At 44.6% G+C, this 26593-nt stretch overlaps 2 protein-coding genes across 2 annotated transcripts in view; one reads left to right on the top strand and one right to left on the bottom strand.

The window, feature by feature from the left end:
* The window catches only part of LOC310789562 (uncharacterized protein), a 25811-nt gene extending 18291 nt beyond the window's left edge, over positions 1–7520 (bottom strand). The window contains exon 1 of the mRNA XM_083651201.1: positions 7412–7520. The gene's annotated coding sequence lies outside the window, so the exon portion shown is untranslated. The remainder of the gene's footprint in view (positions 1–7411) is intronic.
* Positions 1–26593, top strand: part of LOC310789558 (NLR family CARD domain-containing protein 3-like) — a 708349-nt gene that overhangs the window by 351576 nt on the left and 330180 nt on the right. The gene's annotated exons all lie outside the window — the stretch shown is intronic.

Raw genomic sequence — 26593 nt, 5'->3', positions numbered from 1 at the left:
GCACCAGTCCGCACATTTGGTGTTTTTTTTCCAATAATCCTGCAGATACAAGCCTGATCCAGATAATTGAATAACTTATGTAATGCAAGTAATGCCATACTCAGTGTTTCCCCTACCATTCTAGAGGCGTGGTGGGCCCACCAGGCCAACAGCGCCCCCACCCAGGCCAGAAAAAAAATTGCACAAACTTTTTTTGTTGAAACAAGGGTGAAACAAGCTTCAGACCGGTTTGCTCAGCGCACACAAGCTGAATGCCTACATCACACCAAACCCATCACCAGAGAAAACAGGATTGCATGTGCATTTCAGTACTCACCTCTGGCTAAAGACATGTCTGCTGTAATTAATAAACACTGGCACATTATTTCCACAGACATAGCTCTGAAGGGACATTTGGACCACCCACCTCGGATCGTCTAGAAACGACCCCCCAATCTCAGGAACATGTTGGTAAGGGCTGACTGCCCACCCAACCCTCCTCCCACTCCACTTACGTTCCTGCCGCCTTTTGAACCAGGGAATTACAAGTGTGGTAACTGCCAACAATGCAACTTCACTCGAAAAACCAACAAATTCTATCACCCACACACAGGCAAAACCTTTAATATTAAGGGGATTATTTCATGTAAAGCCAGTAATGTGATCTACATGCTAAAATGCCCCTGCGGCCTGATGTATATAGGTAAAACCTCTAGACCTCTGAAGAACAGAATCTCAGAGCATAGAAGCAATATCAGGAACCATGATCCCAAGAGCCCTGTTGCTAACCACTTCAATCATATGCACCATACTGTTGCCTCTCTCAGCTACACTGGGATAGAGCATGTGCAACTCCCACGGAGGGGGGGTGACATTAACAATCTTCTTCTAAGACGCAAGCTCTTCTGGATTTACACTCTGGACACTCTGGCACCCAGGGGCCTCAATGAGGGGATGGACATTCGTCCTTTCCTATAACTGAACTTTTTTGTGTGTTGCATTTGAATGGTCTCTCTTGTTCTCTCTTTTTAACTTTAAGTACTTTAAGTAATCGTGGTCCTGCTTTTGCCATTGCTACACCGAGTTTAAGACATATAGAGGTGCCTCTCTAGCGTACCCACACCTTATGACGGCCTGCTAGCCTGACGGTAATGTTGGGCCACACTATTGAGCTTTCCTCCTATTACTGTATGTACATATAGTCACACATATATATATATCTCCTTCACATATGCAGATTTCCCGTTCAGGCATTAATACCACTTTGGAACTCATTCAAATTAGCAGTACAATGCATATGTTAGTGGTCCTGCTTTATCTGCTACTTATAATATATTATCTGTACTTTTCCATTTCTATTTTTGTATACTGTCATTCTGGGCAGCTCTAGTGGATGCCCAGGCCCATTTTGTGGGAGATGTGTTTTCTCTGTGGTCACAGACTTGGTTCTGTCCACATAAAAGTTGGGAGTATAGCCAATATACTGTACCATAACTGTGCTAAATTCACTTTTGATCATTTTATTTTCACAATGTATAACTGTATTTGTATGTAACTTTCTTCATCCAAGCTTTTCCTGTCACATGACCAAGTTGACCCACTTGACTGCGTCATGTGACTGTTCCATGCATGTATTTAAAGATGGCGTCATCCTATGTCACACTGTCTGAGGAAGGGCAGGGTGCCCGAAACATTACCCACCGGTGTTAAATAAAAACACTCAACTGGAGCCTTGCAGTGTGCGAGCTTTATTCTTTTCTCTGTGGGATAATCTTCACACATGAGGACCACTTTCATGAGTTTTGAAGCGTAAATGCGAGCCCTAGAAGTAAAAAGCTCATGCTAAGCTATTCAAGAACTACACACACTGACACAGTGTCGCATAGGCTTCCACGTCACGTCACCACAGCCAAATTCAACCTGTTAGAGTGTTGTTGGTGTGTGCGCTGCTGTGCACTGATAACCCGGCCTGAACTAGGTGAAGGAAAGAGAATTTCCGTGTCCGTCCTTTGAAGTGATGACGTTATTGACGTATAATATCCCCATCGACTCAACAGTGTATTCTCATTTAGTTTAATCTCCGTTTGCTAGCTAGCCGCCCTTTTAACGGCACGTAAAAGCTTCAAAACTCATAAAAGTGGTCTTCATGTGTGAAGATTATCCTGCTGAACACTGGTCCGCGTTTGAATAAGCTTGCGTTAACCACAGACCTCATTTGAAGCATCGTGCCAAAAACCCATTCGAAAATCCCACATAGGCAGAAACAGTGAAGAACCCGGAAGTGTTAGCATCGATGTTTTCCGGACTCATTCCTGCGGCTCTCTATCCACCTTATTTTTGAATGCCCCACTGTAAAAAAATAATTGTGGGTACAAGGTCCGGTTTAACGTGACTTATTGTTGCAGCTTGCCATTTCCTTTGTTATACTCGGCTGCAGACCCGAATTACAAACCGGAAACTGGAGTACGTTATAAAAGTTATAAATATAGTCACGTTATAAACAACTAACCAACGCTGGGGGTCGGTATGGAAACACTGTTACTCGAAATGGTTAAAAGTTAAATCAATTTGGTCATTCAGTGGCGTTGTACTGCCATGTAGAGTAACTATTACGCTAGCCGCTAGCATTAGCCACAGTAGCCGACTACCCACAATGCATTACGTTATCCCAGCACCCGAACGACACGGCTGTAGAGTGCTGTAGAGCAGAATGGCTCTGCTGTAAAAACCTTCAGAATGCAGAGATAAGGTCACTTTAATGCATCTGACCATAACGACACCTCCAGAATGCAGAGATAAGATCACTTTAATGCATCTGACCCTAAAGAAACCTTCAGAATGCAGAGATGAGGTCACTTTAATGCATCTGACCATAACGAAACCTTCAGAATGCAGAGATAAGGTCACTTTAAAGGGATAGTTCGGTTTGTTTGAAGTGGGGTCCTATCAGCTAGTCAGATACACTAACTTAATTAGGTACAGTGTTCTTGAAGCTGGGCGCAGCGTCGAACGAGATCCGGCACCCAGAGCAGCAGCATCACCAGCTTTTTCTCTCTAAGTCCTGGGGGTCAACAACTAAACAAAAAAACGTAATTTAGCCACCTAAAACAACGCCCACCTAAACAAATCGATATCCGTGTACATGCACGCTCTATTTTGACAATTTTCAGCGATTTACTTTTCCGCAAAACAGCAGTTTCATTCGGCACTGCTTTTTCTCCCAACCGTACAACTACCGTATTCCTCCGCTAAAGCCTGCACAGAGCCGCGGTGCTGGATTACTCCGCAGATCAGCTGTTTGTGTTATTTCTCCCAGCTTGTTAGTGAAGACAACAAATAGAATACACGAACGAAAATATGAGTGCTTTTGATAGCGAGGATGATATGCCATTCACCTTGGTGACAAGAGGATACAATTATGAACCAGAGAGAATACAGAAGAGGAACTTTTGCAGAGAGTGAACAGGCAGAGAGATGCGCCTGCTGCCTAAATGCAGGGGTGCCCTGGCTGCAGACCTTTTTCACCATTCCCAGGATAAATTGTGGAAAACGTCCCAGACCAGAGAGGCCGGGTGACTTGTTGTCTCTAAAGTAAGTCAGTGTTTTGTCTCTCTTCTAAGCCTTCCTGTTTTGTAAACCGCGGCTCTGTGCTCTGTGCTGGCTTTTAGCGGAGGAATACGGTAGTTGTACGGTTGGGAGAAAAAGCAGTGCCGAATGAAACTGCTGTTTTGCGGAAAAGTAAAGCGCTGAAAATTGTCAAAATAGAGCGTGCATGTACACGGATGTCGATTTGTTTAGGTGGGCGTTGTTTTAGGTGTTTTAGGTGGCTAAATTACGTTTTAGTTGTTGACCCCCCGTACTTACAGAGAAAAGGCTGGTTTGGCTGCTGCGCTGAGTGCGCGGTCTCGTTCCACAATGCGCACTCACTCCTGAACACTGTACCTAATTAAGTTAGTGTATCTCACTAGCTGATAGGACCCCACTTGAAACAAACCGAACTATCCCTTTAATGCATCTGACCATAACGAAACCTTCAGAATGCAGAGATAAGGTAACTTTAATGCTGATACAGGATTCCACATGTTTCCATGCAGTAAGCTAAATAAATAAATCAAATCAAATCAAGCGCGATGGTAATGAGCCACTGTGCTGATCAGTCTAGCAGCAGCTGTGTGTGTGTGTGTTTGTGTTTGTGTTTATGTGTGTGTGTGTGTGTGTGTGTGTGTGTGTGTGTGTGTTTCCTTGTTTACAACATTCTTTGGAGGTATTATCTAAGTTCAAGGAGCAGCTCAGGCGCTCCCCTAAAGCCGTTTTCCCACATGCGCTTTTTACCGCTAAATGACCGGAACGCGGTCTAATGCCTTCACGTGTGAAAGTTGTTTTCCGGTATAAGCGCGACCCCGTCATCGCGGACATTTCACCAGTTTCGAGCCAGTCAGAAGAGCGGTATGCGCGATCAGGGACACAAGTGTGAAACGTGTCAAGTCATTTGCCGGTCCTTCTCAGTCATGGGCGAGGTGTACACACATTGCTTAATGTTCCAGCAGGCATAATCTAATCATTCGCGCACATTAAAGCAAACTGGCGAAATGATCTTGTGATAATAAGAGCGGTATGTCAGCTTCATGTGTGGGGTGCCGATTTCCCCCTCTCCCCTCTCTGCTGCCTGCTCGCTCTCTGGCCAGTCCTTCAGTCAGCAGCCCGACAGGGACACAGACAGCTCTGAGAGTCTTGCAAGCGGCCCAACGCTTGTTGAGAAAGCAACTGCACGAAGCGAAATGTGGAAGTATTTTGCTTACGTTGCCGACAGCGAAGGCAAGCCTGGACACATCAAACGAAGCCAGTCTGTAAAAAGTGCTTCAACGCGACGCAGGTGAACGGATAAACATCGAACCAGCCAGGCTATTTCTCTCAGACACGGATCCCAACTTCTTCAAATATTTCAGTTCAAAGACTGGTTAGCGAATGTGAATGATACAACATACATGCCCTCTTAAGACAAACGAGTGTGATTTATTGTGTGTCAAGCAAACTTATTTCACCATCGGAGTTTTGCCGACCCCCAAAATAAGGAGGATTCCCCATCCAAGTGCACGTCACTCCCCACCCGCTTTGCAGTGCCGCCCCGCCCCCCAACATACAGGCAATTTTGCTGCTATATTCCCACATGCGAGCGCTCAGGTGTGAAGGGAAATTCCGGGAAATGTCCGATATTGACTTACAGGTAATTTTCCGTTACGCATGTGGGAAAACGGCTTAACTGTCATTTCCCTTCAGGGCCTACCTGCCAGCATACCTGTTTGTTCTTGTTGGTTTTTGTTTACATGCCCCAGTGTCTCTCTCTCTCTCTCTCTGTCTCTCTCTCTGTCTCTCCCCTCTCCCTCTGCCCTTTCTCTCTGTCTCTCTCTGTCTCCCCCTCTCACTATCTGTCTCACCCTCTCTCTGTCCCCCCTCTCTGTCTCCCAATCTCTCTCTCTGTCCCCTCTCTCTCTCTGTCTTTCTCTCTCTCTGTCTCCCCCTCTCTTTGTCTTTGCCCCCTCTCTCATTCTCTTTCTCTCTCTCTCCCTCTCCCTGTCTCCCCCTCTCTGTGTTTCTGCCCCTCCCCGTTTCTCTCTCTTACTCTGCCCCCTCTCTCTCTGTCCCCCTCTCTCTGCCCCCCTCTCTCTGTCTCTCCCCCTCTATCTCTCTGCCCACTATCTGTCCCCTCTCTCTCTCTCTCTCTGCCCCCTCTCTCTCTGTCTCTCCCCCCTCTCTCTCTGCCCCTCTCTCTGTCTTACCAGCTATCAATTCAATTCAACTGGCTTTATTGGCATGACGTAACACTGTACTGTACATATTGCCAAAGCAAGCGTTTAGACATGAAAAGCTAAACATGAATTAGAAAACGTACTATACTACAAGACAAATGAATGAATGAATGAATAATACAAGAATGAATGCTATCTCTCTCTGTCTCCCCAGCTATCTCTCTCTGTCTCTGTCCCCTCTCTGTGTCTTTCTCTCTCTGTCTCCCCCTCTCTTTGTCTTTGCCCTCTCTCTCTTTCTCTCTCTCTCTCTCCCTCTCCTTGTCTCCCCCTCTCTGTGTATCTCTGCCGCCTCCCTGTTTTTCTCTCTCTTTCAGTCCAACATCAGATTCCAGTATGACCTGCTCACGGTCCTGAACTGACCCAACACCAGATTCCAGTGTGACCTGCTCATGGTCCTGAACTGACCCAACATCAGATTCCAGTGTGACCTGCTCATGGTCCTGAACTGACCCAACACCAGATTCCAGTGTGACCTGCTCACGGCCCTGAACTGACCCACATGACCCGCAAACAAACAAACAAAGCTGTCACAGTTAATCAGCCAAAATATAACATTATTACATTACATTACATTACGTCATTTAGCAGACGCTTTTATCCAAAGCGACTTACAATAACACATTTTGTCAACAATAGAGAAATCAACTATGCAACATAATCTATGACAGCTACAACTTTTGAAGGAAGTTCTTTTAAGAAAGATGTTAGTTCAACAAGGGGCCAGGTGGAGCCTGAAAAGGTGTGTTTTTATATAACCTGCTGGTTTGCCACACTTGTTAATACTGTTGATATCTTTATATCTGTCTGTATATTTCTTCTAACTTATCATGTTCCTTATGTAACCTATTGTCGCTGTCCGGCGGTGACCTTGTATCTCCAAATTCAGCCTTTTAAAAAGTATATATTTGATTTAGTTGCCCGTATCACTTTTTTGAAGATGTACTCTGTTTGTTAAACTCTTTGCAGTACACAGGTACAATTACTTCCCATTAAATCTTGTAATTTAAATTCCTAACAGCTCCTTCTTTCCATTTTTGATTGTTTATTTTCATAAATGGATTTAAGATTGAGTAGGTACCCCAAAATAACCTGTGAAAGTTTCAGGTATTTTGGCCCAGCGACAGATGTTATATTACTGGTTATTAATGTTGCTATTATTAAACTATGTTAAAATCAAAAATAGCTTTTTTGCAGATATGATGTTTCCACCAGACAGCGACACTATGTAACTTATGCATGTAACTTATGCACTTTGTGCAACTTGTATGTGCAAACATCCCTTGTCCAAAATAAAATAATTCTAATTCAAAACAGGGTCAAGTAAAGGGCAGGTCATCCGACCACCACCGCAGTTTCAGACATATTATTCTAGGTATAAAGAAACATTTTACAGTGCAAATGCATTTGATTGCCTGCAAATTAATGTCTCAAAATCTTCTTTCTGGCCACGGTAGCTGCAGGGGGGCAGTCAGTGGGTTCTTTTATTTTATTTTTATTTTAAGGCAGAGAATTTTGCAACTTAGAATTATTTTATAATGGTTTTCTCTCCCATAAATGCAATAACACAAACATATAATGAGAAGAGCAACATTATACACCTAAATCATTAATTGCACAGATCTTACCTGGCATTCTCTAGAGGCCTAGAGAGATGGGATGGACATCTGGCCTGGTTTTAATGAAGAGAACATAGATAGAGTTTTCAATCAGTCTGTGCCTGTTGTCAGATCGCCTACAGCTTTATGATGCACAAAAGAGGAAGTGAACAGGGGTCGTGGCTGTTACAGTAGATGATGCGCAACAACATTCTCTAACCACGCCCATAATGGGCAAAGGCCAAATACTAAAGACATGGCAATACCTGCCTTGACACTGATGTTATTGAGGTGTGGCCACATGCCACAACATGCAGAGACTCTGGAGTCAGTGAGCTTTCGGGTGCTGAACGTCTATGATATCATATAAAGTCTATGATTTCATATTAAATGCTGGGGTTGATCCCATGTCTTGCACAGATGTGGTGCCAGAATTAGATTTAGCCATTTTGATCACTCGAGAATTGATCAACATGGTCAAAAATTCCCCAAAACAGAGCAGAATTTTGTTCGGCCACAGCTATGCCATTCTACGTGTGAATGGGCTGAAACTTTCAGGAAGTGTAAAGAGCACCCCTGCGGGTGACCTAATGGAGCCAGATTTCTTAATTAGCTAATTAGGGCAGATTAATTTCCCTAATTACCTAATGATGATTATCCTAATTACATAATGATGATGTGATGTCACTCGAGCAATGATGACATCAGATGGGGACATCACTCACTAGCCCCATTTACATGGATTGTTTTCCTCAATCTGTTTGAAATCAGTCGGATTATACGAATGTGATTGATCTGTATACAGTGTTAGAGAAACCAGTCAAGAGTTTGGGAAGATGGTATGATGCAAGTCTCAGTGATAAGGGACAGTTTGAGGAGGTGAGGCAGGAAATGATTCAAGGTATTTCAAGTATAGACAAGTCAGGGCTCCCAGGAAAGTTAAAGTTGTGGTGTTTGCAGTTTGGATTGTTGCCTCAGTTGATGTGGCCACTGACAGTGTATGAGGTTCCCCTTTCAAAGGTAGAAAAGCTAGAAAGGATGATTAACTCATGCATTAGAAAATGGCTCGGAGTCCCACGCTGCCTAAGCAGTGTAGCCTTATATGGGAAAGGCATATTGGAATTGCCATTATCTAGCCTGACAGAGGAGTTCAAGTGTGCTAAGGTTAGACTGGAAATGACTCTGACTCAGTCAAAGGATCCAGTGGTTAGGAGTGTAGCGCCCACAGTTAAAACAGGGAGGAAGTGGAACCCAAAGGAGGCAGTACAGCAAGCACAGTCAGCTCTTAGGGTGTATTCACACCTATCTCGTTTGGAGCAGTTGTTCCGAAACGGAGAGCATTTTCCCCCTTGGTGCGGTTCGTTTGGGGGAGTGTGAACACAGCAATCGCACTCGGATGCGGGACAAACAAGCGGACCGAGATCGCCAAGAAAGGGTGGTCTCGGTCCGCTTCCAAACGAACTCTGGTGCGGTTCGTTTGTGGTGAGAACGTGAGCCGACCTCGATCCGCCCCAACAGCAGTAAACGGTGCGCATTTTTGGATAAACCAGCTGCCGTAGTCAGCTGCGCTGTGCGTAATGGCCTGAAGAACGAACATTTTTATCGTTTAAAAACATCTTTCAGATCCTGTTTTGGCGACTTGTGACTTGCATCGATAAACTTTTGGGGATTTTTGGATCATCACATCAGCAGTTTGAACTCCATTAACTTACCTCGGACCATGGGAAGCAACGTTAATGTGTTGAATCTCTAGGATTTTGCCTGTGTGCAGTGTGCTGCGCAGCACACCGCCCTCTCTCTCCCTCTCTCTCGCTCTCTGGTCTCCATTCAATAAATGAAAACAAATCGTGGTAATCAGAGCCAGCCTTCTTTGTGATAAGATTGTCTGGTTCAATCAGACAATCAGACTGATTGCATGTCTTCCTCGAAATGTCCGTTATTATTAAATTATTTATTAATATTTTATTCCTGACAGGACAGGTGTTCATATAGCCTATGTCTCGGCTAATCCTCATCTCCGTGATAGTAGCCTAATAGCAGAATTTGCGAGGGTCTTTGATCTTCTATCTCCAAATTCCCAATAGCCTAAATAGGCAAAATAAATACATAGGTTTACATAGGCTACATAGCATACATTAATAAATAAATAAAGAACTTTCTCCCTCTCTCTCTCTCCCGATCCCTCCCTCTTTCTTTCTTTCTTTCTTTCTTTCTTTCTTTCTCTCTCTCTCTCTCTCTCTCCTCGCACGGCGGACGCCCGACATAGCCTAAAATGTAGGTCTAACAAAACGCATTTTTATAATCATATAGGAAAATCTCTGGGAATTATTTTGTCCATCCCGAGAGGCTATTAGCCTATCAGAGTCTCTGCTGGCCAATCCAGGAAGTTTGACAATACTATTTGGACCGTTTCATTTGTGGCTGTGTGAACACAAACGAACCAAGGCACAAATGCAACAATTGTATCAATTAAGTACCTGAATCGGAACAAAGCAAACGACCTACAGGTGTGAATACACCCTTAGACACAGGGATATCATAGGTCAGGTGCAGCATGGGCGTGGAGGCTTAGGGTTGTGCATAGGGAAACCTGTGTGGAACAAGGCATCAGTAATAGAAAAGAGGAAGATGGTAGTTGAAGAAGTACATAGGCAAGAGGAGGCAGTAAGATGTACTAAGGCAGTGTCGCAGGCAAAGCAAGGACAGTGGGTGAACTGGGAGAGTGTAGAAAAGAGAAAGTTGAAGTGGAGAGAGTTGTGGAGCATGGAGGCCAGCAGAATTAGATTTATTCTAGGGGCTACTTATGATGTGCTGCCATCTCCCCAGAACTTAAATCAGTGGTTGGGCGAGGATGGTGCCTGCCCGTTGTGTTCTAGTGTATGTACACTGAGGCATATACTGTCAGGGTCTAAGGTCAGTCTCTCCCAGGGGTGATACACCTGGCGTCACAACCAGGTGTTGAAATGTTTGGCAGCTGCAGTTGAGGAAAAGCGGCTAGAAGTAAATTCTCTAGTTGCTAGCAAAGAGACTAGACAGATCAAATTTGTACGTGAGGGAGAAAAGATTAGACCAATTAAGGTCAGGCACAAGTTAGGGCAGCTAAGTGTAGGTGGAGCCTGGGAAATGAGGGTTGACTTGAATGAACAGCTAGTCATCCCAGCATATATAGTTAGCACCCGGCTACGTCCGGACTTGTTACTGTGGTCTGAGGTAGAGAAGAGAGTTTATTTTATCGAACTCACAGTCCCGTGGGAATATCGAGTTGAGGAGGCTTATGAGCGCAAGAAAGCTAGGTATGCTGAAATGGCAGCAGAGGCAGAGCAGCGAGGTTGGAGGGCTCGAGTGCGGCCTGTAGAGGTGGGCTGCCGTGGTTTTGTGGCAAAGTCCGTTATTGCCTTACTAACTGAGTTGGGCATTCGGGGACGGAGCCTGAAACTTGCGGTTAGCAACATGTCTCAGGCAGCAGAACGAGCAAGTGAATGGCTGTGGATAAGGAGGAAACATACTAGCTGGGGAGCTCGCTAAGGTCAGATTGATTGTTTGTTGTTGGTCATGATTAACGGTCCGCATCAACAGGGCTGAATCATTGACAGTGGTGGTGTAGTTAGGGATTGTTTGTTGTTGGTCATGATTGACGGTCCGCATCAACAGGGCTGAATCATTGACAGTGGTGGTGTAGTCAGGAATGTCATACCGAACCGACCTGGATAGCTAGGCTTAGATAGTGAGGTAATATGCAGTTGTGCGGTGGTAGCATGGAGGGGGGTGTTTCCAGGACGCTGGATTACACCGTTAAGCCTTCTTGAGGTGTCGTGGGCCTAATTTAACGAAACGTCGGTGAAGGAAGGTGCCCACTTGAAAACCCCAATGACATGTTTCATACTGCTGTTGGCTAGGGTAGGTAACTGGTGATTTGTGTCTTGTTTATTAGTTTGTTAGCCTGTTAGCTTGTTTTATTCTGGATTGGGCTTCTAAATGTGTTTTTCCTCGGATTTTGGCACAAGGGATAGTAACATCTTGTCCTGTGTATTAATTAATAAAACATGAACGCTAAATAAAGCGATCCACGTTCAATCCGCGTATACATGGCCCCAGCTGAAACCGATTACAGACATGCGCAAACGTTCTCTCCCACTACCTGCAGAGAAGAAGAGGTGCACTTCCGTCTACCACTTTTCCTGTTTACCTCTGGAAAAATGGATCTAGTGCTGCACAATTTGGGGGAAAGGTGCGATTAGCGATTCGATTATGGTGGACAATATTGCGATTTGCGATTGTGATTGCGATATAATAAACAAGTGGTATCTAGGGATGTGCCGGCATGAGTTTTTGACGGTATGATAACCTTGGACAAAAATACCACGGTTTCACGTATCACAGAATAAAGTACATGAAATATATTACAATTTAAAATATATTAAAACTAAATAAATAAAACAATTTGAAATAAAATTATCTTTAAAAAAACAAACATTTTGAGACATTTGCCTGTCCCAAACATGTAAAAAAAGAAACACTAGAAAAATAGAAACTGCACTGTTACAGCACATAGAAGATGGCTCAGACTGCAAAGTTAGTTACATGTCTGTCAAGTAATACAATAATACATCTCGTTTATTTTTTTTGTAGCGACAGATGGCCTTAAACGCCACACTCACATGACGCTTCTTGAGAGAGAGACGAGGTAACGTGCATCTGCAGACTTTATCGAGGGACCATGAAGGCATCATGTGACAGACTAGTTAGCGTTAGAAGCCTGGAGGTGCTGCTGCAAGCAGCTGTGACAGTGTTTTCTCTGTTTTCAACCTTGTTAATCTCGTTATATTCTTCATCACAGCGGGTCATTACCCACTGTGCACTTAAACGTGCACTAGTTCTGCATAAGCACCTGAAGCTCTCTCCTTATTTTACTGACGTTCTCACTAATCACACGGCTGTTTACATGCGTTTCTGAATGGCTAGCTAGTTATTAGCATAGCTAGCTGTTAGCGATCATGGATGTTCTCTCCCTCTCTCTCGGTAAGATGTTATGTTTGTGAACCTTGCTGCTCGTAACATTACTTATTTGCGGGAGTGCATGGGAGAAGTCTCCCGCTACGCTAGTGTTGATGCCCAGTGTGATGGCAGAGAAACGTGTGTTTGCTGCGTCGTGTGTAACGTTAGTTTAGAGAAGCGTCATGCCCATTGTAACTAAGGGGGCAATTGCCCCCTCAGATTTTTGAGAGGTAAAAAAAAAAAAAAAAAAAATTTAATAAACATAGGCTATAATATTATAGGCTGTGTATGGTAGTTGAAACATAGTTTCAAGTTTACGTTTATGTATGTTTGTAGTTAAAACAAAAACATAAATACTGTATAGGCTACATACAGTACAACACAAAAGGCTGTTATTTACCCTTTGTCGCCACCTGGTGAGTAAATATATATAACTAAAACCATTAGAATTGACAACCGGTCCGCAACTTTTTTTCCCATGTATCTACCAGTCCTTGGCACAAAAAAGGTTGGGAACCCCTGCTCTAGAGGAAAGATTTCTACCTTCTGAAAAGGCAATACCAGCCAAAATAAACATTGTGTTACATTGCTTTGAAACATGTGGTCTCCCTTTTTTGTCAAGTCCATTGAGCCTGGGCAGTGGCAATGTACTTAGTGATTATGGATCTTTCCAGGAGGCTGAGCAGTTTGGAAAATAGCCTTATGGTTACACCTGCTCAGTCTGTTAATTTAAAATGAGATATTCCTCTAAATCTGGCTTCCAACCCCCCAAATTTTTTGCCGCCCTTCGGGCGGCGCCAGAGTTCGCCCCCTCAGATTGTTGGCTTGCATGACGCCCCTGAGAGGAGGCACACACACTCAAAAAGACATGAACAAATAATAATAATCGCACACTTTCGCAGGTTATGTAATTACACGTGCTGTCATTTACGTCTCTACGGTCTCAGCAGTTAATCATCCTCCAGAGATATTTGGCCAGGAGAAGAAGAAGAATGTACCGCTCTCAGGGTTTCTATTAAGAAGTTTGTCTCAACCACCGTCCAGTTCTTCTGCACTAGGGAGCGCATGCGCAGAATGAATAATCCACTCTATCAACCGAATCCACTCTATTCATCCGTTTATATGCGGCATCTACTGATTATCAATCGACGTAGACTACCTCTTTCAATACAATCGGAAATGTAAAACGATCCGGGTGAATCGGGTTGGCTAAGGTGTTTATATGAGACATTTTGAATCCGACTGACCTATCGATCCGATTATAAGTAGGATTTTTGGACCCATGTAAACGGGGCTACTGACACATCATCATTGAGTTCTCGAGTGACATCACTGGGGAGGTGACATCACCCATTCTATACACTAGTGGACCCGTGGGAGTTACACCTCCCCGTGGTCTCCAAGTCTCCAGGACACACCCAAATTCTTTCTTTTTTTCTTTTTGCTCCTTTATTTATATATATATATACATAACTGATTACTTATACCCCCATCATCATCATCATCATCATCATACATCAAATAGCCAAAGTGGCATCTGTCTGTCTGTCTGTCTGAAATTTTGGTCCCACATTGTGAGAATTGTGATGATTTTGGTCAGTAATGATGTCACAATGTCTATGACATCATCAGTGATGTCACTCGAGCACTCCATGATGTGATCAATGATGGTCACTCGAGCAATTGTAATGTCAAGCCCGCACAGCGGGCAGGGTGGGCGAGCAGCACCGCTCCCCGCGGGAAGAGAGAGCAGAGAGGGGCCAGTGAGCGAGCTGCTGCCTCTCTGCTCACACTAGAGTCCCGCTCGGCCGCTGTCTCTCTCCTCCTTCCAAAAACAGACACAGACGGGTCAAACAGCTCGCAAACGCCTTTTGACTCATACGGAAAAAAAGACAGAAAATCAAACCTGTTCCGAAAACTTTTAATGACTGACGAAAGTTTCATTGTCAGTGTGTAAATGGGTAATAAGGTCGTATTTATTTTTAAACGTGCGAGTGTGTGTGTGCAAAACATTTTCAGTGCTGTAACTGCCTGAATGACAAGATTGTTTGTGACAATTATGCAACTTACTTACAGTGTAAATACTGCCTGGCTCGTCTGCCTTCCCTTTGAAAAACACACAGCTCCGCTCACATTCGCTAAAGTTGGAAATACATTGACAGATTCACACTTCAGATCAAGAGCTCAGAAGCAAGGCGTTTGTAATGAACACAAACCACGCCTCTTTCCCACCTTAGTAAGGTAGACCTAACCTTGCAAGCAAGCTAGATTCTCTCAATACCGCCCCCATCTGGCAATGTCAGGTTAGGGTAGACCACAAGCTAAAACCTCATTTTCACCTGAACGTCCTCTACTCCTGGACAAGCTGGACAAATATAATTGGTCTCTCTGTGCAGCCGACTGTGAGCCGAGTGCTGAGGGACCGTCTACAGAGTGCAACACAGACTACAAAAATATTCTATAACTTCACTGTCGTACATTGTAGCTTCACCAAAATCACGTCACACATCAATGGCCTCCTGCTGGTTAGACTACAGCACTAAGTTTGGAAGAATATGACTTTGCATTAAAAATGTTTTGGCTGATCCATAAAAAGGACACACACACACGCGTGCACACAGACACAAGATTCAAGATCTTGAATCTTGAATCTTGAATCTTGAGACACACACACACACACACAATATTGAGGAGGATGTGTTCTTTAGCTCACTGTGTTATACAGTACTTTTGCTTTCATAATGACACTATACAAGGAGTAACACATAGAATGGAATAACGATTGCCACGATGTTGTGTCATTCCATCTGTGGCTGTACCACATCTAGACACAACCCAGACAAGCCCATGGTTGCCACATGACGCACATGGTCCTGGGCCAGATTTGCCCTTGTTATTATAGATAAGTGATATCATCAGTGATTGATGATGAATTTGAGTCCAGGAGGTTTTGGAGACCACTGTTCCAGACCAGAGGGGTCTAACTCCCACGGGTCCACTAGTAGTTCATAGTTCAAAATGACAAACAGTCAAGTTATCATTGCGTCTGTTATTATGCTACATGGCAACAACTTCAAAGCTGAAAACAAGCGAATGTATCATTTATGTGATCTGTGACAGCAAACGATGAGTGGATTAATGTTAACCATGGCTTTTCAATCAACAAGAACAATCACAGAAAACATGGATTTATTTTTATTACAAACTTTCTTGGCGAGGCTCATTGAATGGATTATGCTTGACGTCACTGTCAGGCACTGTCTGGCAGCAGCCAGAGATACATTAACGTTAACGTTAGGTAAGAAAGATGCACTAAAGTTCCATTTATACAACTTGTAATAGCAATTAGCAAGCAACTTTGACATCGGCACCACTCAAGCCCCGGTATTTTATCGGTTCTGTACGGGTCCGGTATGCTCGCTTCTATACGGGTCCGGGTCTCAGCTTTCTAATAATAGATGGGTCCAATCCGGGTCCGGGAACACATTTCCCAGGTCCATCAGGGTCCAGGTCATTTTGGACCCGTGAAGACCATAGTGAGGAGTGGGACAATAGTTATTGATGTTGAAGGGATCCTACCAAGTTCACATGTATTTCTATTTGCTTTTTTGTATATTTGTACTTATTTTATTTGTAGTTTTTGTCTTTTGTTTTGTTTGTGCTGTCATAATGTTGTAGCGTCTGTTAAGTGTGTAAAACATGTAAAATAACAAAATAACAAGGGAATGAGGTAACTGACAGGATGGGGGTTACTCTCCTCTCCTCTCAGTTTTTCCACTGTCTTCAAAAATGTTCTTGTATTAGATCCACAGAATTAGCTGACATTTGCTTTGCAGATTGCCGGAATGCACTTTCACTTCTGTTATTTTACTATGGGATACAATCTAGACAGAAGTGAATCAAAGTGAACACTGTACTTTCACAAGAGGGAATTTAATCCTTAGGGACAAATAGGACTTGGACTTTGTAAGAGGAGGGTGTTGATAAACTCTTGTTGTTTTGTAGACTTGGTGTGTTTTAACAGTGGGTCAAGCTTCAGTCAATCTGCTTCAAGCTGTCAGGCCTTCTGCCTGTTCACTATAGAGGCCATAAGTCTGGTCTCATCTGAAGTGAAGCATCATGTGCTCAACACAGGAAACCACAAAGCTTCACAAAGCTCCTGTTTCCTGTGAACATGGTGCAAACAGCTCTGAAAGTCACACTTCCTCTTCGAGCACGAAGAAGAAGTGGCAACAAGATATAAACATTCAAGATAATTTTAATAACCATAATGTATGTATGGATGTAGAGTGGAGATTCAGGTGATAGTGTGTAGTTGCCTCTCTGTGTGCGTGCCTGTACCTGTCAAAACATTTCCGGGAGAGAGGTGTATGTGTGTGTGTGTGTGCGCGTGCGCGTGCGTTTGTGTGTGGGGGAGGGGAGTACGGCTTTGTCCTCAGATAACCTCTGTATCATAATCTGTCTCTGTGTTTGTATATTTGCTGTGTTTTGACTATTTGGTTGTGTCGTGTGTAGCTGGGTGAATATGACCACATTTCACTAATAGACTTTTATCAAATTAAATGTGATGCTATTTTAGGAGACTTTGGCTTCAAACATGTAAAAAGTTTATAATCATTCTTCTAGAGCAGTGGTTCCCAACCTGTGGTCCAAGACCCTCTTGGGAGGTCAGACCACTTGCCCGGGCTCAGTGGTCCCGCTGTGGGATCCTCTTTGACTTGACCCACTCATGCTATGGTTTCTCCCATTTCTAATCAGTTTTATGTTTCTTACATGCAGGGTGTAAGGCTGGTGCTGTTGGCAGGCTGGGCTATGATGGGCTCATCAGCGAGTACTTGGGGAGCTCCCCGCTTGTGTCTTTGCACAGTTCACACTTAACAAGCGAGCATCGAGACAACATGATTTGCCTGTGATCAGGAGGGGTTTGTCCCCGAGCAACAAAATCAGCTCGCCAAGCGCTCGGAGCGCCTAGTGTGAACTTAGCGTGTACGGCTTTGTCCTCAGATAACCTTTGTATCATAATCTGTCTCTGTGTGTTTGTATATTTGCTGTGTTTTGACTATTTGGTTGTGTCGTGTGTAGCTGGGTGAATATGACCACATTTTACTAATATCAATGTGTGTGTGTGTGTGTGTGTGTGTGTGTGTGTGTGTGTGTGTGTGTGTGTGTGTGTGTGTGTGTGTGTGTGTGTGTGTGTGTGTGTGTGTGTGTGTGTGCACGAAGCGGTATAGTAGCCTACTTGTTTAAAGCCTGATGGTGAATTGAGACACGTACACGTGATTAAGTGCACGTATGACTCATGCCATCAAAATCTCACTCCAGCCAGGTACCCAAAGTTGGCAACTCTGCTGTAAAGGAGATGAGAATCCTTTCAACAGCATTCTGACTCCTGATGGAATAGCTCCAAATACCACCGCACATTAGGAGTGACAGGAAACGTAAACACAGAAGGGAATTCCTCTTATAAGAAAACCTTCAGGATTAAACAATTTGGATACAAGTAAGATGTTATCGTGCTGAAGAAACAAAGATTTATTCTTCAAAATATCTTTGTTGTTCCAAATAAAATATTTGTGGGGTGAAAAATTATGTTTGAAAATCATTGACCTAAGCATCGATGCTTGTCTGTGAAAGGCAGACAGTTTCACTGGAATTTGATCAACATTATAATGACAATTTAGGAGAAAATCAAGAGCACCAAAGTGAGAGAAGATTGAGTGAGGGATGAAATTCCATAATGATGTTTTTTTTCCAGACAATTCATTTTGAATGTGTTATTTAGAGGGATAAAGTCTAAGAAGTTGAGACCACCATGTTCATATGAATACATTTCAATCATGAGAGGCCAGTTGGTAGGATTTGACTAACTTTATTTAGCAATCGGCATGCATGGCAAATACTTTGGCGCATGACTCCATTGGCCAGTGGCGCTCCTCTTGAGGCAAGAGGAGGGCACCTGCATAGGCTAGGAGATCCCCCAAAAGGAAGATCTGATTACCGGAGGTTAATTGAGATCTGCAGGCGCCGGTAGTTGATGGTACGTTTCTGGCCTTCGACCTTTTAGCGACTTACAGCTATTTGCGGCTGGCGCTCCCAACTCGGTCGGGCCTTCGATCTTGATACATTAATGTTTAACTTGCCGCTTCCCGGCTTGGCCTACTTGGCTGCCTTGGCACCTCGCGATAGCGCTTCCCAGCTTGGCCTACCTGGCCGCCTTGGCGCCTCGCGATTGTACTTTTCCGGCCTTCGACCTTTTTAGCGACTTACAGCTATTTGCGGCTGGCGCTCCCAACTCGGTCGGGCACCTCGCGATAGCGCTTCCCAGCTTGGCCTACCTGGCCGCCTTGGCGCCTCGCGATTGTACTTTTCCGGCCTTCGACCTTTTTTGCGACTTACAGCTATTTGCGGCTGCCGCTCCCAACTCGGTCGGGCTTACCTGACTTAAGGCGCTTCCCGGCTTGGCCTTCCTGGCCGCCATGGCGCCTTACCTGACTTAAGGCGCTTCCCGGCTTGGCCTTCCTGGCCGCCATGGCGCCTTACCTGACTTAAGGCGCTTCCCGGCTCGGTCTGCAGATATGGTGCAAAACACCGCTTCGGAGGACGGCTTCAAGGGAGATGGCCTGCCGTGAAGCTAGCTGCTGCTATGATCGGCCAGAGAGAGAGAGGTGGCGTAGAACCCTTGCTATATATATGAGGATTAACTGACGTCATATTTGACGTCGTAGCAGACGTCATACTAGGACTTTGACTGACCACGTTATGCTAGAACTTGACTGACGTCAGGGGATGATCGGATTATGCATGAGTGGCCTTCTGCTTGAAATATGGTCTGGATACCTCACTTTCTGATGTAGTGAGTCTGATTCTTCCAAAGGAAGTTAAAAAGCATCTGGTCAATCATTTTACTTGTCTAGATGAATTGACAAGGCAGTGCATGTGACTCTCTAGATACCTTCCGCCAGTTAGCAGAGTTCTTTCTCCCTTTGAGAAAGAAATCTCTCTGAAGTCATGAGTCGAGCTTTCTTTCTACTTTTCTTTTAATATATATTTTTCCCGATTTTTTAACCCATTTTTATCCACCATTATAATTTTAATTTATTTATCCTGGTTGCTGCTCCACCCTCTGCCGATCCGGGGAGAGCCGAAACTGGCTCCATGCTTCCTCCGAGACATGGGCAGTAACCAGCCGCTTCTTTTCACCTGACAGGGGAAGCTTCACCGGTAGGACATAGCACATGGGAGCATCACGCTATTCCAACCAGTTCCCCTCCCTCCGAACAGGCACCCCGAATGACCAGAGGAGGCACCACTTCAGCAACCTGGATATTGCATGTTTTGGTGAGGGGTTCCTATATGAAGGAAACCCCCAGGGGGGCACGGGGAGAACATGCAAACTCCACACAGAAGGGCCCTTTCTGATGACCCCACCCGGCCTGTGGGCACTCAAGTCTACTTTTATCAATGAAGGAGAAAAGTTTGTGGAGGATCTGGAGTGTTCAACCTTGTTGACAATAAGGTAAGTACTGTAATAAGGTAGGTACAGTAAGCTAAGTACATGACAGAATCCTTTACAGGGATATTACAGATGTCAGATTGAAATTCTTTAGAGCCATTAGTTCACATTTGAAGTTGAGAGAAAGCCCAGAAGCTTTGGAGAACACAGTGATAACATTGAGAGCACAGTGAATGTGGGAAGCATCATTTAGGAAGAGGGTCGTATCATCCTCTAACTGCTAATTACAGTTTCTCTATCAGTGATTGTGAGGCCTTTCAGACTGCTGTTCTTAATGTGGCAAGATAAAAGTTCAGTGGCCAGAAGAAAGAGGTCACAAGACATTGAGCCACCTTGCCAGACCCCGCGCTTTACCTCAAATCCAGGGGAAGTTCCGTGTGACAATTAAATATAACAATTACTGTTTTTATATCATTTTTGATGCTTCAGCAAAATAAATCACCAAAACCAAGTTTTTCTAAAGAAAGACAAATTAAGTTGTGCTCAATCAAAGGCTTTGTAAAAATCAAGGAAAAGAATAACGCTCTCATCTTGAACCAAGTCAGAGTAATCTAATAAGTCAAGTATCAAACACACGTTATTTGAAATATGCCTATTCTTTCAATCACAGAAAACATGGATTTATTTTTATTACAAACTTTCTTGGCGAGGCTCATTGAATGGATTATGCTTGACGTCACTGTCAGGCACTGTCTGGCAGCAGCCAGAGATACATTAACGTTAACGTTAGGTAAGAAAGATGCACTAAAGTTCCATTTATACAACTTGTAATAGCAATTAGCAAGCAACTTTGACATCGGCACCACTCAAGCCCCGGTATTTTATCGGTTCTGTACGGGTCCGGTATGCTCGCTTCTATACGGGTCCGGGTCTCAGCTTTCTAATAATAGATGGGTCCAATCCGGGTCCGGGAACACATTTCCCAGGTCCATCAGGGTCCAGGTCATTTTGGACCCGTGAAGACCATAGTGAGGAGTGGGACAATAGTTATTGATGTTGAAGGGATCCTACCAAGTTCACATGTATTTCTATTTGCTTTTTTGTATATTTGTACTTATTTTATTTGTAGTTTTTGTCTTTTGTTTTGTTTGTGCTGTCATAATGTTGTAGCGTCTGTTAAGTGTGTAAAACATGTAAAATAACAAAATAACAAGGGAATGAGGTAACTGACAGGATGGGGGTTACTCTCCTCTCCTCTCAGTTTTTCCACTGTCTTCAAAAATGTTCTTGTATTAGATCCACAGAATTAGCTGACATTTGCTTTGCAGATTGCCGGAATGCACTTTCACTTCTGTTATTTTACTATGGGATACAATCTAGACAGAAGTGAATCAAAGTGAACACTGTACTTTCACAAGAGGGAATTTAATCCTTAGGGACAAATAGGACTTGGACTTTGTAAGAGGAGGGTGTTGATAAACTCTTGTTGTTTTGTAGACTTGGTGTGTTTTAACAGTGGGTCAAGCTTCAGTCAATCTGCTTCAAGCTGTCAGGCCTTCTGCCTGTTCACTATAGAGGCCATAAGTCTGGTCTCATCTGAAGTGAAGCATCATGTGCTCAACACAGGAAACCACAAAGCTTCACAAAGCTCCTGTTTCCTGTGAACATGGTGCAAACAGCTCTGAAAGTCACACTTCCTCTTCGAGCACGAAGAAGAAGTGGCAACAAGATATAAACATTCAAGATAATTTTAATAACCATAATGTATGTATGGATGTAGAGTGGAGATTCAGGTGATAGTGTGTAGTTGCCTCTCTGTGTGCGTGCCTGTACCTGTCAAAACATTTCCGGGAGAGAGGTGTATGTGTGTGTGTGTGTGCGCGTGCGCGTGCGTTTGTGTGTGGGGGAGGGGAGTACGGCTTTGTCCTCAGATAACCTCTGTATCATAATCTGTCTCTGTGTTTGTATATTTGCTGTGTTTTGACTATTTGGTTGTGTCGTGTGTAGCTGGGTGAATATGACCACATTTCACTAATAGACTTTTATCAAATTAAATGTGATGCTATTTTAGGAGACTTTGGCTTCAAACATGTAAAAAGTTTATAATCATTCTTCTAGAGCAGTGGTTCCCAACCTGTGGTCCAAGACCCTCTTGGGAGGTCAGACCACTTGCCCGGGCTCAGTGGTCCCGCTGTGGGATCCTCTTTGACTTGACCCACTCATGCTATGGTTTCTCCCATTTCTAATCAGTTTTATGTTTCTTACATGCAGGGTGTAAGGCTGGTGCTGTTGGCAGGCTGGGCTATGATGGGCTCATCAGCGAGTACTTGGGGAGCTCCCCGCTTGTGTCTTTGCACAGTTCACACTTAACAAGCGAGCATCGAGACAACATGATTTGCCTGTGATCAGGAGGGGTTTGTCCCCGAGCAACAAAATCAGCTCGCCAAGCGCTCGGAGCGCCTAGTGTGAACTTAGCGTGTACGGCTTTGTCCTCAGATAACCTTTGTATCATAATCTGTCTCTGTGTGTTTGTATATTTGCTGTGTTTTGACTATTTGGTTGTGTCGTGTGTAGCTGGGTGAATATGACCACATTTTACTAATATCAATGTGTGTGTGTGTGTGTGTGTGTGTGTGTGTGTGTGTGTGTGTGTGTGTGTGTGTGTGTGTGTGTGTGTGTGTGTGTGTGTGTGTGTGTGTGCACGAAGCGGTATAGTAGCCTACTTGTTTAAAGCCTGATGGTGAATTGAGACACGTACACGTGATTAAGTGCACGTATGACTCATGCCATCAAAATCTCACTCCAGCCAGGTACCCAAAGTTGGCAACTCTGCTGTAAAGGAGATGAGAATCCTTTCAACAGCATTCTGACTCCTGATGGAATAGCTCCAAATACCACCGCACATTAGGAGTGACAGGAAACGTAAACACAGAAGGGAATTCCTCTTATAAGAAAACCTTCAGGATTAAACAATTTGGATACAAGTAAGATGTTATCGTGCTGAAGAAACAAAGATTTATTCTTCAAAATATCTTTGTTGTTCCAAATAAAATATTTGTGGGGTGAAAAATTATGTTTGAAAATCATTGACCTAAGCATCGATGCTTGTCTGTGAAAGGCAGACAGTTTCACTGGAATTTGATCAACATTATAATGACAATTTAGGAGAAAATCAAGAGCACCAAAGTGAGAGAAGATTGAGTGAGGGATGAAATTCCATAATGATGTTTTTTTTCCAGACAATTCATTTTGAATGTGTTATTTAGAGGGATAAAGTCTAAGAAGTTGAGACCACCATGTTCATATGAATACATTTCAATCATGAGAGGCCAGTTGGTAGGATTTGACTAACTTTATTTAGCAATCGGCATGCATGGCAAATACTTTGGCGCATGACTCCATTGGCCAGTGGCGCTCCTCTTGAGGCAAGAGGAGGGCACCTGCATAGGCTAGGAGATCCCCCAAAAGGAAGATCTGATTACCGGAGGTTAATTGAGATCTGCAGGCGCCGGTAGTTGATGGTACGTTTCTGGCCTTCGACCTTTTAGCGACTTACAGCTATTTGCGGCTGGCGCTCCCAACTCGGTCGGGCCTTCGATCTTGATACATTAATGTTTAACTTGCCGCTTCCCGGCTTGGCCTACTTGGCTGCCTTGGCACCTCGCGATAGCGCTTCCCAGCTTGGCCTACCTGGCCGCCTTGGCGCCTCGCGATTGTACTTTTCCGGCCTTCGACCTTTTTAGCGACTTACAGCTATTTGCGGCTGGCGCTCCCAACTCGGTCGGGCACCTCGCGATAGCGCTTCCCAGCTTGGCCTACCTGGCCGCCTTGGCGCCTCGCGATTGTACTTTTCCGGCCTTCGACCTTTTTTGCGACTTACAGCTATTTGCGGCTGCCGCTCCCAACTCGGTCGGGCTTACCTGACTTAAGGCGCTTCCCGGCTTGGCCTTCCTGGCCGCCATGGCGCCTTACCTGACTTAAGGCGCTTCCCGGCTTGGCCTTCCTGGCCGCCATGGCGCCTTACCTGACTTAAGGCGCTTCCCGGCTCGGTCTGCAGATATGGTGCAAAACACCGCTTCGGAGGACGGCTTCAAGGGAGATGGCCTGCCGTGAAGCTAGCTGCTGCTATGATCGGCCAGAGAGAGAGAGGTGGCGTAGAACCCTTGCTATATATATGAGGATTAACTGACGTCATATTTGACGTCGTAGCAGACGTCATACTAGGACTTTGACTGACCACGTTATGCTAGAACTTGACTGACGTCAGGGGATGATCGGATTATGCATGAGTGGCCTTCTGCTTGAAATATGGTCTGGATACCTCACTTTCTGATGTAGTGAGTCTGATTCTTCCAAAGGAAGTTAAAAAGCATCTGGTCAATCATTTTACTTGTCTAGATGAATTGACAAGGCAGTGCATGTGACTCTCTAGATACCTTCCGCCAGTTAGCAGAGTTCTTTCTCCCTTTGAGAAAGAAATCTCTCTGAAGTCATGAGTCGAGCTTTCTTTCTACTTTTCTTTTAATATATATTTTTCCCGATTTTTTAACCCATTTTTATCCACCATTATAATTTTAATTTATTTATCCTGGTTGCTGCTCCACCCTCTGCCGATCCGGGGAGAGCCGAAACTGGCTCCATGCTTCCTCCGAGACATGGGCAGTAACCAGCCGCTTCTTTTCACCTGACAGGGGAAGCTTCACCGGTAGGACATAGCACATGGGAGCATCACGCTATTCCAACCAGTTCCCCTCCCTCCGAACAGGCACCCCGAATGACCAGAGGAGGCACCACTTCAGCAACCTGGATATTGCATGTTTTGGTGAGGGGTTCCTATATGAAGGAAACCCCCAGGGGGGCACGGGGAGAACATGCAAACTCCACACAGAAGGGCCCTTTCTGATGACCCCACCCGGCCTGTGGGCACTCAAGTCTACTTTTATCAATGAAGGAGAAAAGTTTGTGGAGGATCTGGAGTGTTCAACCTTGTTGACAATAAGGTAAGTACTGTAATAAGGTAGGTACAGTAAGCTAAGTACATGACAGAATCCTTTACAGGGATATTACAGATGTCAGATTGAAATTCTTTAGAGCCATTAGTTCACATTTGAAGTTGAGAGAAAGCCCAGAAGCTTTGGAGAACACAGTGATAACATTGAGAGCACAGTGAATGTGGGAAGCATCATTTAGGAAGAGGGTCGTATCATCCTCTAACTGCTAATTACAGTTTCTCTATCAGTGATTGTGAGGCCTTTCAGACTGCTGTTCTTAATGTGGCAAGATAAAAGTTCAGTGGCCAGAAGAAAGAGGTCACAAGACATTGAGCCACCTTGCCAGACCCCGCGCTTTACCTCAAATCCAGGGGAAGTTCCGTGTGACAATTAAATATAACAATTACTGTTTTTATATCATTTTTGATGCTTCAGCAAAATAAATCACCAAAACCAAGTTTTTCTAAAGAAAGACAAATTAAGTTGTGCTCAATCAAAGGCTTTGTAAAAATCAAGGAAAAGAATAACGCTCTCATCTTGAACCAAGTCAGAGTAATCTAATAAGTCAAGTATCAAACACACGTTATTTGAAATATGCCTATTCTTTAAAAACCCAGACTGAGCTTCATCTACAATATAGGTTATGTTTTTTTCAGACGGCTTGCAAGAAGTGAAGCTAGTAGAAGGTCCTGGGTTCGATTCCCACGTGGGACGCTGTGAGCGCTGAAGGAATGTTTGATACTCACTTAAATGCTCACATGAGACCAGTCACTCCCCTGAGGGCACAAAGGAAAAAAGAAAATGCCAGCACACAACACAAAATGTCGACATATTATCCTAACACTACACCAAACTAAACATTTTAAATCACCCTTATTTCCCTGATACACGTGACCTCTTGCGCCTTCTCTTTTTCCTGGACACGTGCAACAGCACATGCTGGGCGGGCCGGGGACGAGCACACACAAGTCTCAGCCACATCGGGGGGAGGAAACAGACTTCCTCCTGCCAAATCATTACCAAGGATCAAGTCAACGCCAGGTATTGGTAACTCAGCACACACACCAAGTTGAACCCGGCCTGACACAAGCGGGGAAGAAAGATGAGCACCGTGTAGGCCCTACACGGTGCTCAGGAATGAAGATGAAAGGGGTGCGTGTGCCCCTACACTGTAGGGGCACACGCACCCCCTTCATCTTCATTCCTCTCACCCACAGCTCTGATCCAGAACGAGTGACTAGAAAAAGGCAAAATACCACGACGAACCACAGAGCGCTTTGCACCGGTATCGCACAAGATGGTAACCGGCACCCCGCCCACCCCACGGTCAGCCAGAGAAACAAAACCCTGCATAACAAAATCACCATCAAGTTTACCCCCATCCACCCCCCCCCCCCCCCCACCATCTCTGACTGAACGGCATGTGGCACAGCATGAATGAGGGCAACAGGCTCGTGAGGGTTCTGTCCCCCTCCCTCTGTTTAAGAGCTGGACAGACAGCAACGAGGTGATCAGGCTCGTGAGGGTTCTGTCCTTCTCCCTCTGTTTAAGAGCTGGACAGACAGCAACGAGGCTCGTGAGGGTTCTGTCCCCCTCCCTCTGTTTAAGAGCTGGACAGACAGCAACCAGGTGATCAGGCTCGTGAGGGTTCTGTCCCCCTCCCTCTGTTTAAGAGCTGGACAGACAGCAACCAGGTGATCAGGCTCGTGAGGGTTCTGTCCCCCTCCCTCTGTTTAAGAGCTGGACAGACAGCAACAAGGTGATCAGGCTTGT

This window comes from Poromitra crassiceps (genome assembly GCF_964638095.1).
Source record: "Poromitra crassiceps genome assembly, chromosome: 14".
NCBI classification, from domain to species: domain Eukaryota; kingdom Metazoa; phylum Chordata; class Actinopteri; order Beryciformes; family Melamphaidae; genus Poromitra; species Poromitra crassiceps.
Note: the sequence above shows the minus strand (reverse complement) of the source record. Positions and strands in the feature narration are given on the sequence as shown.